At 43.5% G+C, this 15840-nt stretch overlaps 1 long non-coding RNA gene across 1 annotated transcript in view; it reads right to left on the reverse strand.

The window, feature by feature from the left end:
• The window catches only part of LOC308254354, a 52222-nt gene that overhangs the window by 33289 nt on the left and 3093 nt on the right, over positions 1–15840 (reverse strand). The window contains exon 2 of the long non-coding RNA XR_013961217.1: positions 14621–14772. This is a non-coding gene — a long non-coding RNA (uncharacterized lncRNA). The remainder of the gene's footprint in view (positions 1–14620; positions 14773–15840) is intronic.

Raw genomic sequence — 15840 nt, forward strand, 5'->3', positions numbered from 1 at the left:
TCTTTAAGAAGAGGAAGAAGAAAAAGGTAAAGATAAAAGTTATGAACAACAAAATGACATCAAATACATACCTACCAACAAGTGAATCTAAAAATCAAGTGAATAAAAAGTCTGAAGAACAGAATGGACTGGTTAATATAATAGAATCAGGGATATAGAAAGGGAGTGGACTGACAATTCTCAGGGGAAAGGGGGTGTGAGGGGTGCAGGAAGAGATTGGACAAAAATCATACACCTATGGATGAAGACAGTGGCGGGGGTAAGGGCATGGGGTGGGGTGGAGAATCAGCTGGAGGGGAGCTATGAGGGAAAAACAGAGGAATACCTGTAATAATCTGAACAATAAAGATTTATTTTTTTTAAAAAAAGGGTGTTGGCAAAAAAATGAAACTAGACCAACTTACACCATACACAAGAATAAAATGAAAACAGATAAAAGACTTAAATGTAAGTCATGAAACTATAAAAATCCTAGAAGAAACCATAGGCAGAAAAATCTCAGAAATCTCTCGTAGCAATACATTTGCAGATACATCTCCTAAGGCAAGGAAAACTAAGAAGAACATAAACAAATGGGACCACATTAACATAAAAAGCTTCTGCATAGCAAAAGAACCCCAAATAGCCAAACTATCATATAAAGAACAAATTGGAGGACCCGCATTTTGTGATTACAAAAAATGCTACAAAACTACAATAGTCTGAACAGTGTGGTACTGAGCTATAAACAGACATACACTGAGTGGCCAGATTATTATGATCTCTGAACACATAATAATCTGGCCACTCAATAGATATAGATATAGATATAGATATAGATATAGATATAGATATAGATATAGATAGATATAGATATAGATATAGATATAGATATAGATATAGATATAGATATAGATATAGATATAGATAGATATAGATATAGATATAGATATAGATAGATATAGATATAGATATAGATATAGATATAGATATAGATATAGATATAGATATATGGCCCAGGGAATGAAAATTCATGCACTGGAGGGGGGTGTCCCTCAGCCCGGCCTGCCCCCTCTAACAGTCCAGGAGCCCTCAGGGCGGGAGGCAATCCGGCGATCAGGGGAAGGCGACACCCCATCACACCTCTGCTGCTGCCACTGCTGGCAGCACAAGCCTCGGCCGGCCCTGGTTACCTGAGCCTTGGGTGGCCCAGGCAGCCACCATCTGAGGCTTGCCTGTGCCTTGAGCCAGCCCTGGGCGGCTGGGGGGCTGAGGGGACTGGGCACCACCATCTTGTGGCTGTAGACGCCGCCATCTTTGAGGGCAGGGCAGTCAATTAGCATATTCCCTCCTTATTGGTTGTGGGTGCCGCCATCTTTACAATGGCGTGAGGGTCAATTAGCATATTCCCTCTTTATTAGATAGGAGATATATATATATATATATATATATATATATATATATATATATATATATATATATATATATGAGGCCCGGTGCATGAGTTCGTGCATGGGTGGGGTCCGGCCAGCCTGGCCAGGGAGAGGGGACATGGGCAGTTGGCCAGCCTTCCTGCTGGTCGAACTCCTGGTCAAGGGGACAATTTGCATATTAGCCTTTTATTATATAGGATATACACTGAGTGGCCAGATTATTATGCATTCAGAGATCATAATAATCTGGCCACTCAGTGTATAGCCCAATAGAGCACAATACATTGCTCAAGAAGAAAACTTTGTATATACAGATAGTCAAACAATTTTCATCAAGGACCTCAAGACCATTCAATGGAGAAAGGGCAGTCTTTTCAACAAATGGTGCTGTCTAGGAAAACCGATACCCACATGTAAAGGAATGAAGCTGGACCCTCACCAGACACCATATACAAAATTGACTGAAAATGAATCAATGCCAAAATGCAAGAGGTAAAACTATAAAACACTTAGGGGAAAACTTTATGTCATTGGTTTGCAATTATTTCTTGGATATGATACCAAAATATAGGTAACAAATTTTTTAAAAAACATCAATTTGACTACATAATTTTGACTACACCAAAATTTAAAACTTGTGTACATCAAAAGTCACTAGCAAGAGAGTTAAGAGGCAATCCATAAAATGGGAGAAAATGTGTACTAGTCATATATCTAATAAGGTGTTAATGTCAAATTAATAAAGGGTACTCTTATCATTAGGAAAATACAAATGAAAACCACAATGAAATGTCATCTCACATCCATTAGGATGGCTACTATCAATAAAACAAATAACAAGTGCTGACAAGGATGTGGAGAAATTAAAATCCCTGTGCACTGCTGCTGGAAACACAAAATGGTGCAGCCACTGTAAAAACCAGTGTAGTAGATCCTCAAAAAAATTAAAAATCAATTACGATATGATCCAGTAATCCTGCTTCTGATATATAAGCAAAAGAATTGAAAGCAGGGATGCAAATAGTTATTTGCACACTTTTAATCACAGCAGCATTATTTACAATAGCCAAAAAATGAAAGCAATCCAGTGTCCATCAGTAGCTGAATGGATAAACAAAATGTGACATATACACAGGACAAAATATTATTCAGCCTTAAAAAATGAGCAAATTCAGACACATGGCATAACATAGCTTAACCTTGAGGACATTTGGCTAAATATAATCAGCCAGTTACAGGACAGATACTGCATGTTTCCATTAATATAAGGAACCTAGTATTGCCAAATTTGTGGAGATAGAAAGTACAATAGTGGTTGCTGGGGTCGGGTGGGAAGAGGAAACAGAGAGATTTTGTTTAATGGATACTGAGTTACAGTTATGGAAGATGAAAAAAATTCTAGAGAAGGATAGGTCCATTAATGTCAATATACTTAATGCCACTAAACTGTAAAATAAAAATTGGTTAAAATTGTAAGTTTTATATTATGTTTATTTTACCACAAAAGCAAAAGCAACACTTTCAATACTTTATAAAACAAAAAATTTAAGTCAAATAATAACTTAGACTAATGAACAAGAATTCAACATAAATGAAGAACTGGTAAAAAAAAAAAGATCAATAAAAAAAGAAAACAGAAAAAGTATATATTTAATAGCTCAGAAATAAAATGCTGTGTGTATGATTTGGTATAATTATTTTTTTTTCCATTTAGTGTAGTTATAATGAATCAGTATCACAGTGACTCCTACATACAACACTCAGATTTTAGAATTCTGTATCAGGTTCATATTTGTCAATTTTAAAAGATCCTATCATATTTTAGTGTTTATTTTAAAAACATGTAACAGGGTAAAAGCCTAGACCCTGTGGAATATATCAGCACCAGAGCAGTTTATTTCAGGATTGTAGGTTGGGTGGTACAGGATGTATACTGTATATTCTCAGATTACTCTGCTAGGATTGGTTAGTCAAGAATAGGAAATGAAACAGTCCATGATTTGGTGAGGCTGAAGGAGATGTGGTTTGTGGACATACACTTTCTCTGCTCCTTGAACCCCAGGGCATCCAAATGAAACAGAAGAATGGCCAGAGGTCAATGAACTATAACAGAACCTCTGGCAACAATGCAGCTAAGTGACAAAATGTAAAACCATCAGAGGCTTTGACAACAGTGATCACTGAGAAAAACAACTTTGCGATTTAAAAATCAACATGCCATAAAGAAGCTTTAGGAGAAGTTTCAGTAGAAAACTAAGGCCAGAACCCAACACCCATAGGCTCAAATAGAGAATGGGTGGTTAGGATATGAATCAGTGAGTGTTCCTGACTCTTTCTGGGATCATCCATCAGTATTTCAGGTGACTTGGACATCTCTTCATCTCTTTGAACCTGAATGTCTTTATATAAAAGAAGTGGTACAGCAAGAAACCATCAACAAAATGTAAAGGGAGCTCATTGTATGTGTAAACATATCCACCAGTGATATATCTGATGAGTTAATTTCCAAAATATATAAAGAACTTATACAATTCAACATTAATCCAATGTATTAATTACCTAATTAATTAATTAAAATTTAAAAATGAAAATGGGCAAAGGACTTGAATAGACACTTTCCTTTTTTTAAAAAAAAAATAAATCTTTATTCAGATTATTACAATTGTTTCTCCTTCTTCCCCCCATAGCTCCCCTCCACCCGGTTCCCACCCCACCTTCTGCCCTTACCTCCCCCCCCCCCCCCGTCCTCATCCATAGGTGTATGATTTTTGTCCAGTCTCTTCCTGAACCCCCCCCATACCCCTTTCCCCCTGAGAATTATCAGTCCACTCCCTTTCTATGCCCCTGATTCTATTATATTCACCAGATTATTCTGTTCCTCAGGTATTTAATTCACTTGATTTTTAGGTTCACTTGTTGATAGATATGTATTTCTGTTCATAATTTTTATCTTTACCTTTTTCTTCTTCCTCTTCTTTAAGAATACCTTTCAGCATTTCATATAATACTGGTTTGGTGGTGATGAACTCCTTTAGCTTTTTCTTATCTGTGAAGCTCTTTATCTGCCCTTCAATTCTGAATGATAGCTTTGCTGGGTAGAGTAATCTTGGTTGTAGGTTCTTGCTATTCATCACATTGAAAATTTCTTGCCACTCCCGTCTGGCCTGCATAGTTTCTGTTGAGAAATCAGCTGACAGTCGTATGGGTGCTCCCTTGTAGGTAATTAACTGTTTTTCTCTTGCTGCTTTTAATATTCTCTCTTTGTCTTTTGCTCTTGGCATTTTAATTATGATGTGGTCCTCTTTGGATTCCTTTTGGGGTTCTGTGTGCTTCCTGGACTTGTAAGTCTATTTCTTACACCAGGTGGGGGAAGTTTTCGGTCATTATTTCTTCCAATAGGTTTTCAGTATCTTGGTGTGGTCCTCTTTGGATTCCTTTTGGGGTTCTGTGTGCTTCCTGGACTTGTAAGTCTATTTCTTACACCAGGTGGGGGAAGTTTTCGGTCATTATTTCTTCCAATAGGTTTTCAGTATCTTGTTCTCTGTCTTCTTCTGGCACCCCCATAATTCTGATGTTGGTACGCTTGAAGTTGTCCCAGAGTCTTCTTACACTATCTTCAACTTTTTGGATTTTTTTTTTTTTTTTTTTTTTTTTTTGCTTTTTCTGTTGAGTGTTTTTTGCTTCTTTGTATTTCAATTCTTTGACTTGATTCTTGTGTTCCTCTAGTCTGTTGTTGGGTCTCTGTATAATATTTTTTATTTCAGTCAGTGTATGTTTAATTTCTAATTGGTCCTTTTTCCTATCTTCGAGGGTCTCGTTATATTTATCGGCCTTTTCTAGGATATTCTTGAAAAGCCTTATAACTGTGGTTTTGAATTCTATATCCAGTCGTTTGTTTTCCTCCATTTCTTTTGTTTGTGATCTGTTTCTTGGACGCCGCATTTTCACTGCATCCCTGAGTTGGTAGGGTAAATTTGTGTGCTAGGTTTCCTATATGGTCCAGTGGGTCGGCCTCCCCAGTTAACCTGAGGTGGACACTCTTGGTGTACCCCTTTGTGGACTGTGTGTACAGCCTTGTTGTAATTAAGTCTTGATTGTTGTTGGTATCACTGGGAGGAATTGATCTCCAGGCCAGTTGGCTGTAAGGATCAGCTGTGTCTACGCTGGGAGAAGTTCAGTGCTGGAGACAGCCTTATAGGATTAGACTTGCCAAATTGCAATAGCCTCTGTGCTCAGCTTGGATGGGGTGGAGTCTCAGGGCGGAGCAGACAGTCTTGCCTTCCCATCAGCCTTGCCCTTGCGCGCACGCGTAGACCTCTGCCTTCCCCAGCTCCCGAGTCTCCGCCCGAGAGTCCAGACTCCCCCCACAAGAGCATGGGTCCCCAGGGGCTCGCCTGGAACTGGGGTTCACTGCAGTCAGAACTAGGGCTCAGTGCAGTCAGGAGCCTCTGACTCCCTTCCACTAGGGAAAGCCTGTGGCAACCTCCGCTGCCTTTGTGCGCACTGGCACGCGTGCTCCTTCAGACCTCTGCCTTCCCCGGCTCCTGAGTCTCCGCCCGAGAGTCCAGACTCCCCCCACAAGAGCATGGGTCCCCAGGGGCTCACCTGGAACTGAGGTTCAGTGCAGTCAGAATTGGGGTTCAGTGCAGTCAGGAGCCTCTGACTCCCTTCCAGTAGGGAAAGCCTCTGGCAACCTCCGCAGCCTTTGTGCACACTGGCACGCGTGCTCCTTCAGACCTCTGCCTTCCCTGGCTCCGGAGTCTCCGCCCGAGAGTCCAGACTCCCCCCGTAAGAGCGTGGGTCCCCAGGGGCTCACCCGGAACTGGGGTTCAGTGCAGTCAGAACTGAGGTTCAGTGCAGTCGGGGGCTTCCTTCCTCCTTCCGCCAGAGAAAGTCAGCCAGGCTCTCAGCCGCCCTTCCTCTCTGCACGCACAAAGACCCTTTGCCGTACCTCCAATTCTCTGTGAGCTTTTCTCTTTCCTTCTAGTTGTAGAATTTTCACTCAGCCAGCTTTCCTGTGGTTCTGGATGGTGTCCGTTCTGTCTTTTAGTTGTAGTTTTGAAATTGTTGTGCGAGGCAGCAGTTTAGGTGCTTACCTATGCCGCCATCTTGGTTTCTCCCTTGAATAGACACTTTTCCAAAGAGGACATACAGATGGCCAATAGACATGAAAAAGTGCCTAACATCACTAATCATCAGAGAGATCCATATTAAATCCACAATGAGAAATCACCTCACATCTGCCAAAATGGCTACCATCCTATCTAATAAATAGGGAATATGCTAATTGACCCTCACACCGTTGCAAAAATGGAGGTGCCCACAGCCAATAAGGAGGGAATATGCTAATTGACTGCCCCGCCCTCAAAGATGGAGGTGCCCACAGCCATAAGATGGCCAGCTGGGGAGGGCAGTTGTGAGCGATCAGGCCAGCAGGGGAGGGCAGTTGGGGGCAATAGGGCAGGCAGGGGAGCAGTCAGGCGTCGATCAGGCTGGCAGGGGAGTGGTTAGGTGATGATCAGGCTGGCAGGCAGAAGCAGTCAGGGGCTGATCAGGCAGGCAGGCAGGCGAGCGGTTGGGAGCCAGCAGTCCCGGATTGTGAGAGGGATGTCCCAGATTGGAGAGGGTGCAGGCTGGGCTGAGGGACACCCTCCCCCCAGTGCACAAATTTCATGCACCAGGCCTCTAGTCCTATATAATAAAAGGGTATGCCCTAACCAGTTTGGTTCAGTGGATAGAGCATCAGCCTGCAGACTGAAGGGTCCCAGGTTCGATTCCAGTCAAGGGCATGTACCTTGGTTGCAGGCACATCCTCAGTGGGGGGTGTGCAGGAGGCAGCTGATCGATGTTTCTCTCCAATTGATGTTTCTAACTCTCTATCCATCTCCCTTCCTCTCTGTAAAAACTCAATAAAATATTTTTAAAGGGGTAATATGCAAATAGATGAACAGCAGAACAACCAATCAAAGTGTAATATGCTAATGACATGCTAAGACTGCTCAAATGCTCTCTATGACATGCACTGACCACCAGGGGGCAGATGCTCCAACCAGTAGGTTAGCTTGCTGCTGGGGTCTGGCAGATCAGGACTGAGTGAGATTGGCTAGACATGCCCTGGAGCACTCCTGCTGTCCCTCCCCAGCCCAGTCATGCACTGGCGGGGTCCCTCAGCCTGGCCTGTGCCCTCTCGCAATCTGGGACCCCTCGGGGGCTGTCTGAGAGCCGGTTTCAGCCTGATCCTGCAGGCCACTCCCCTTGGGAGGGCGCCAGACGCAGGGCTACGGCAGCATGAGCCTCTCCCGATCAGGACTGATGGGGCGTGAGCCCACAGCAGGCATAGTGGGGCCAGGATGAGCAGGAGCGGCAGGTAGGAGCTGCAGGCAGCATTGGACTGCAGGTTTCGGGCCAATCCCTGCAGGCTACCCAGAGGGACTCCACCCGTGCATGAATTCCTGCACTGGGCCTCTAGTCAATAAATAAATTTTAAAAAACAGTGCTGGAGAAGATGTGGAGAAAAGAGAACCCCAGTACACTGCTGGGGGGAATGCAGACTCGTACAGCCAGTGGAGAAAACAGTATGGAGTCTCCTCAAAAATTTGAAAATAGACCTGCCTTTTGACCCAGTGATCCCACTTTTGGGAATATATCCGAAGAATAACAAAACACCAATCAGAAAGAATTTATGTACCAATATATGTATCCCTATGTTCATAGCAGCATTGTTTACAAAAGCCAAGATCTGGAAACAATGCAAGTGCCAATTAGTAGTTGAGGGGATAAAAAAGCTGTGTTATGTTTATATAATGGAAATACTATGAGGCTATAAAAAGAAAGGAACTAAAAAACCAAGATGGCGGCATAGGTAAGCACCTAAACTGCTGCCCCGCACAACAATTTCAAAACTACAACTAAAAGACAGAACGGACACCATCCAGAACCACAGGAAAGCTGGCTGAGTGAAAATTCTACAACTAGAAGGAAAGAGAAAAGCTCACAGAGAATTGGAGGTACGGCAAAGGGTCTTTGTGCGTGCAGAGAGGAAGGGCGGCTGAGAGCCTGGCTGACTTTCTCTGGCAGAAGGGGGAAGGAAGCCCCCGACTGCACTGAACCCCAGTTCTGACTGCACTGAAGCCCAGTTCCAGGCAAAACCCTGTGGGCCTATGCTCATACAGGGGGAGTTTGGACTGTCAGGTAGAGAGAAAGGCACACGGAGACTCGGAGACTTGGGGGAGCTGCGGTGGCAGGGGTCTGGAGGCACAAGTGCGCACAAAGACTGACTGCGGAGGTTACCACAGGCTTTCCCTAGCGGAAGGGAGTCAGAAGCTCCTGACTGCACTGAACCCCAGTTCCGACTGCACTGAACCACAGTTCCAGGCTAGCCCCTGGGGACCCACGCTCTTACGGGGGAAATCTGGACTATCAGGCAGAAACTCAGGAACCGCGGAAGGCAGAGGTCTGGAGACTCGCGCACAAGGGCAGGGCTGACAGGAAGCCAAGACTGTCTGCTCTGCCCTGAGACTCCACCCCTTCCAAGCTGAGCACAGAGGCTTTTGCAATCTGGCAAGGTTAATCCTATAAGGCTGTCTCCAGCACCGAAAATCTCCCAGCATAGACACAGCTGATCCTCACAGCCAACTGGCCTGCAGGTCAATTCCTCCCAGTGATACCAACAACAATCAAGACTTAACTACAACAAGGCTGTACATACAGTCCACAAAGGGGTGCACCAAGAGTGTCCACCTCAGGTTAACTGGGGAGGCCGACCCACTGGGCCATATAGGAAACCTAGCACACAAAGCTACCCTACCAACTCAGGGAAGCAGTGAAAAATGGGGAGACGAAGAAACAGATCACAAATGAAAGAAATGGAGGAAAACAAACGACTGGATATAGAATTCAAAACCACGGTTATAAGGCTTTTCAAGAATATCCTAGAAAAGGCCAATAAATTTAGCGAGACCCTTGAAGATATGAAAAAGGACCAACTAGAAATTAAACATACACTGACTGAAATAAAAAATATTATACAGAGACGCAACAGCTGACCAGAGGAACGCAAGAATCAAGTCAAAGATTTGAAATACAAAGAAGCAAAAAACACTCAACCAGAAAAAAAAAAAAAGAATCTAAAATGTTGAAAATAGTGTAAGAAGCCTCTGGGACAACTTCAAGTGTACCAACATCAGAATTATGGGGGTGCCAGAAGAAGAGAGAGAGCAAGATACTGAAAACCTATTGGAAGAAATAATGACTGAAAACTTCCCCCACCTGGTGAAAGAAATAGACTTACAAGTCCAGGAAGCGCACAGAACCCCAAACAAAAGGAATCCAAAGAGGACCACACCAAGACACATCATAATTAAAATGCCAAGAGCAAAAGACAAAGAGAGAATATTAAAAGCAGCAAGAGAAAAACAGGAAACTACCTACAAGGGAGCACCCATACGATTGTCAGCTGATTTCTCAACAGAAACTATGCAGGCCAGATGGGAGTGGCAAGAAATATTCAAAGTGATGAATAGCAAGAACCTACAACCAAGACTACTCTACCCAGCAAAGCTATTATTCAGAATGGAAGGTCAGATAAAGAGCTTCACAGATAAGAAAAAGCTAAAGGAGTTCATCACCACCAAACCAGTATTATATGAAATGCTGAAAGGTATTTTTTAAGAAGAGGAAGAAGAAGAAAGTAAAAAGAAAAATTATGAACAACAAATACATATCTATCAACATGTGAACCTAAAATCAAGTGAATTAAAAATCTGAGGAACAGAATAAACTGGTGAATATAATAGAATCAGGGGCATAGAAAGGGAGTGGACTGATGATTCTCAGGGGGAAAGGGTATGGGGGGTGCAGGAAGAGACCGGACAAAAATCGTACACATATGGATGAGGACAGTGTGGGGGGAGATAAAGGCAAAGGGTGGGGTGGAAACCAGGTGGAGGGGAGCTATGGGAGGGAAAAGGAGAAACAATTGTAATAATCTGAACAATAAAGATTTATTAAATAAAAAAAAGAAAGGAACTCTTTTGCAACAACATGGATGGACCTGGAGAGAATTATACTAAACAAAATAAATCAGTCAGAGAAAGACAAATACCATATGGTCTCTCTTACATATGGAATCTAATGAACAAAATAAACTAATGAACCAAACAGTCCCAGAGACATTTATACATGGTACAGACTGACAGATGTCAGAGGTGAGGTGGTGGGGCGGACAGGATGAAAGAAGGTGAAGAGAATAGCCAAAGTACATATATGCATAGCCCATGGGCACAGACAACAATGTGGTGAGGGCCAGAGGGAGGGGAGGGCAGGGTCTAGGTGAAAAGTGGCAAATGGGGAGATGGAATGGAGAACATCTGTAATAATGTCAACAATAAAAATAAAACATAATTTTTAAAAAGTGGTACAACGAGAGCTACCTCACTGACTTTTTGCAAGGACTAAATGAAAGGCATTTTATATTTTTGTTCCACCAGAAAACTGATCGTAGCCACTTTTTCTTTGAGAGTGTTGGTGGCACTTAAATCAAACAATTGGGAGAATCAATATCTACTTCTTTCTACTTACAACTGCTGGGAAAGAGGTGATGGCAAAGAATTGACCCTATTAATGATCTCCCAAACTCTCTGCCTTTACTTTATGCTGCTCAAACAATAAATGGTCAAATTATTTGAATTCTTCTTTAAAATAAAATGGGAGAATTTTTGTTTTCCAATGGTAATTAAAATAGAAATGGGGAAAGGGAAGCATTGTGAGAGTGCCTGGAAGAGAAAGTGAGAGACCTGAGCCATATGGGGGGAGAGAGAGAGAGAGAGAGTGTGTGTGTGTGTGTGTGTGTGTGTGTGTGTGTGTTAGGGGAAGTACTGAGAATAAAGACAGCACAGGGAAATCCTGTTGTAAAGAAAGCCATAAAACATTTAACAATATAAATGTCTTACAACAAGTGCCATTATGCTGACTATATTATTATATTACTAGTGGCCCGGTGCACAAAATTTGTGCACGGGGTGGGGGTGTCCCTCAGCCCGGCCTGCACCTTCTCCAATCTGGGACCCCTCAGGGGATGTCCGACTGCCGGTTTAAGCCCAACCCCACAGTGGCAGTCAGACATCCCTCTCGTAATCTGGGACCGCTGGCTCCTAACCGCTCACCTGCCTGCCTGCCTGATCACCCCTAACCACTCTGCCTGCCAGCCTGCTCACTCCCAACTGCCCCCCCACTGGTCTGCTCGCCCCCAACTGCCACCCCATGCCAGCCTGCTCACCCCCAACTGGCCCCCCTGCCGACCTTCTCGCTCCCAACTGCCCCCCCTGCTGACCTGATCACCCCCAACTGCCCTCCCCTCCTGGCCTGATCACCCCTAACTGCCTCTGCCTTGGCCCCGCCACCATGGCTTTGTCCAGAAGGACATCCAGAAGGTCTCCCGGTCTAATTAGCATATTACCCTTTTATTAGTATAGATGTGATGAAATAATCCTTCACTCCATTATGCCAACTTTTAGAAAACTTGTGTGACTGCATGAGCAACAACATTCTGGGAGGAATAGCTTTTAAGTTTGGGTCATCTGAGCAGAGCAGAGAGCAGCACCAGTAGGCAAGTAATGATTTAAGTTGAAATAATGAGGGAAAGATATTAGAACAAGAGCTAATGAATTGGTGAAAGGTGTAAGGAAAAAAGCCTCATGGACACGGACAGCACTATGGTGATTACCAGAGGGAAAGGGGAGTGGGGGCAGATGGAGGAGGGTAAACAGGGATAAATGATGACAGAAGACTAGATTTGGATTTTGAGTGCACAATCCAATGTGCAGATGATGTACTAGTATTACAGAATTGTACACTTGAAACCTATATAATTTGATTGACCAATGTAAACCAAAAATTCAATAAAAAAGAGCTGGTGAAAATAAATGTAAATGGATCTTGGAACTGTAAGCAGAGACACCTCCCCCCAAGTCAGGTAGTCTTTGCCCCCTCTGCAGGCTAGGTGGGCTCCATTCTCATCTGGAATTTAACCTTGCCTGTCTGAGCACTGAGAAGGTCAGTGCTGCCATTGTGGCCCAGCTCTGGGACTGTGATACCTGGGTCCTTGAGAAGTAGAGTACATCTAGGGTTAGGAAGAGGGGTGGGGTGAACATGGAAACTGTGAGATGGGAACCTCCTCAATATCCTTACATGGAATTTTCTATGCCCTGCCTTCTGTTAGAAAGGAAGAGTCTCCCTGTCCATCCAACATCAGTTCTTCCATATATGGTTTGAATTTCATCATCCCACACCCATCATGTTGTCCCTTCTTCAGCTATGCCTTCTGCACTCTGCATCTTAAATGTTCTCTCTCTACTAGTTCTTTGCCATCCAAATATCCTCAAACCTATTCCATTCCAAAGAGAATTCCTGCCTTGACCTCTCACACTTCTTGCTGCATTCTGGCCCCTCTTTTCTCTATAACACCAACATGACCTCCTTATATTCATCTTCCCTAACAGTCATTCATTATTTTTAATTGTAGGAATTTTGCTGTGATTTTATCAATCACAACACCATGTTCAAACATTCTACTGACACAAAAAAATTGTAGTGAAAAGCAACAGTCCCCTGCCAACTCCCAACCCCACAATCAATGTTATTTATGGCTCATGTGCTACAATTGTTTCTGAAGTCACTCGTATTTCATCTGTATGTCTCATTTTCTCTCTCTTTTCATGTCTTGCCATGTTTATGGTGATGAAACAAGGTTGTTTGCCTCCTCAAACAGATTTTTTCTAGTTATTTCCTGGTGGTTTAACATGTTCCTTTATCCTCTATACTTCCTACACGTTAATGGTTATATCCATAGATTCTATGAGAATCACTATTTATGTTTCAAGATGCCTTCATAGTTGGTGCTTAATATTTCTGCCATGGGTACATAATTATTGCCAATGTATCTTCCTGTGAATTTAGCCACTACAGATAACCATTGTTAGATGTATTATTAGGTTTTGCAAACTATTGGTATTCTAACTCCATCATTCCTGCATCATTTCTAAGCCTGAATATACCTAAGAAGTGAAATATTGCATAAAGATGTCTGGATTAGAAGTTTGCAAGAATGTGGAATTGGAATTGGTTTAAGGGTCAGTCTATTGCTGCACCTGCAAGTATGTCATTTATGTGATATACCGAAGATCAAGCATTGGGGTCTGAGGGAGTGAGGTAGCTGTGGTTTCCTGTCGAGTACCTTTTCTGGTGGAGGCATGTTAGATGTTCAGTGGTCACTGTACTCATGCAGAGTGCAGACCCACCAGGGCAGAGAGCCTGGGATAATAGGCTTGCTGCTATAGTATTAGATCCATAAAAATGTGTAGGCCATGCTCTATCAAAACACAGGGTTTACCTTCTTAATGTATATAGAACTTTCTATGGGCTACAATTCTATACTTCCCTTTTCTACATATTTCCTTATCATTACACAGACAGCACGTTTGACTGTGGAAACCACACCTTGGTGAGGAACATGGATTTTATTTTTTATTCATTAGGAAGCTCTTAGAAGGGGTTAAGCAGCTGATACCATCATTCTAGTGGGATTGGTCATGGGCCTTGCGTGCAGCTTGGTCTTCCTGCTGGGTATGTCAGAAATGCAAAGCCCTGACTGCCTTCTGCAGTGAGTAACCATGAGCAATAAGGTCATGTTCCTGTAGACAGAGAATGAACATGACCTGCTTACCATAAGAGTGATGAGTTCCCCAAACTCCGTGGTCCTCTCCTATAATGGAGCCCCCTGTATGTGCTGCCACTCACCTAGACACACCTGCATCATATTCATGGGACTTGGTTGGGCATGAGGAACTGATATGAATGTGAGGAGCTGTGGCTATTGCTTTTGTTCCATGTAATAATGCCCCCTTTTTTACTAAACTAGAAGTTTTGTGTCTTCTGCCATCATCCTTCAAACAGCAAATCTAACTAGTTTTTAAGTTGGGTAAAATCACAGACCTTTCACTATTCTTGAAAATTACACACATTCTATTGGCAAAAATTCAAAAGTGATAACTTTCTGTGTTGGTGGAGATGCAGAGAAAAGAGCCCTCTGGTACCATGCTATAGCCTTTTGGGGAAACAAGGTGACAATAATATACATTGGTATATACTTATTGGCAAACTCATTGAATTGTAGACATCAAATATGTACAGATTTTACATGTCAAGCATACCTCAAAGGTGGTTTTCTCACCCTGGCTGGTGTAGTTCAGTTGGTTGATCATGGTCCCATGTACTGAAAGTTCACTGGTTTGATTCCCAATCAGGGCACATAGCCAGGTTGCAAGTTCAATCCCCGGTCATGGTGCATATGGGAGGAAAACATCTAATATAAAAAAATATGTATACATTTTAGTCTGAAATCTTATTTATGGGGAGGATCCAAGATGGTGGCGTAGGTAAACACCTAAACTACTGCCTTGCACAACAATTTCAAAACGACAACTAAAAGACAAAACGTCTATCACCCAGAACCACGGGAAAGCTGGCTGAGTGGAAGTTCTACAACTAGAAGGAAAGAGAAAACAGCATTGAGACGTGCACAAGCGCTGAAAAGCTGAGGTACGCAGGCGCGCGATCCGGGCTGGTGGCAGGCGTTGCTTTTTTCAACCCAAAGGGAGACAAGCCCCCAATTACTCTGAAATCCAGTTTCTGGGGAGACACGGGGGACCCAAACTCCTACGGGGAGAAGCTGGACTGTCTGCCATCGGGTCAGAAAGTGAGGATGGCTCGCTTGCAGAGCTGCGTGCAAGAATAACTGTTTACTGCACTGGGGTACGGGGCGCGGGGACGCGGTCAGAGACACAGAGCCGGCTAACTGGCAGCCATCACTGTTTGCCATGCCCTACCTAGTGATGCCCTGAGACCCCGCCCCACACAACATACAAACCCACCCAAGCTCCAAGCAGTAGCTTTAGCATATGAATGGCCTGCCCTATTGCAGCTTAACCTGGCAAACTTGCAGCCCGGGTCAGACAGCTCCAAAACCTCCAAACCCCAAGCAAAGAGGAGAAAACTGTAGTTCTCGCTGTAGCTCCTGCTGGGTGGCCTCAGACAGTAGCTGACCTGCACCCCATTGGAGATCCAGAAGCCAGTGTACCTAGTGGTCAGTGTGAGACACCAGATTTCAACTCCTCACATCCATAAGTGACACATTCAAGAGGCAGACTCAGTGAGCACGAAAGCCCCACTGAAACAAGTCCTGCACCATAAGCGTGTCTCCAGTGCAGCAGTTCTTCCATTATAGACACAGCGGGTCCTCACAGCCAATTGGCCTGGAGGTCAATTCCTCCCAGTGTACCAACAGCAATCAAGGCTTAACTACACCAAGACTTTGCACTCAGCCCACAAAGGGGTGTACCAAAGGCGTCCACCTCGGGTGATTGGGGAGGCT

This window comes from Plecotus auritus, assembly GCF_963455305.1.
Source record: "Plecotus auritus genome assembly, chromosome: 7".
Classification (NCBI taxonomy): Eukaryota; Metazoa; Chordata; class Mammalia; order Chiroptera; family Vespertilionidae; genus Plecotus; species Plecotus auritus.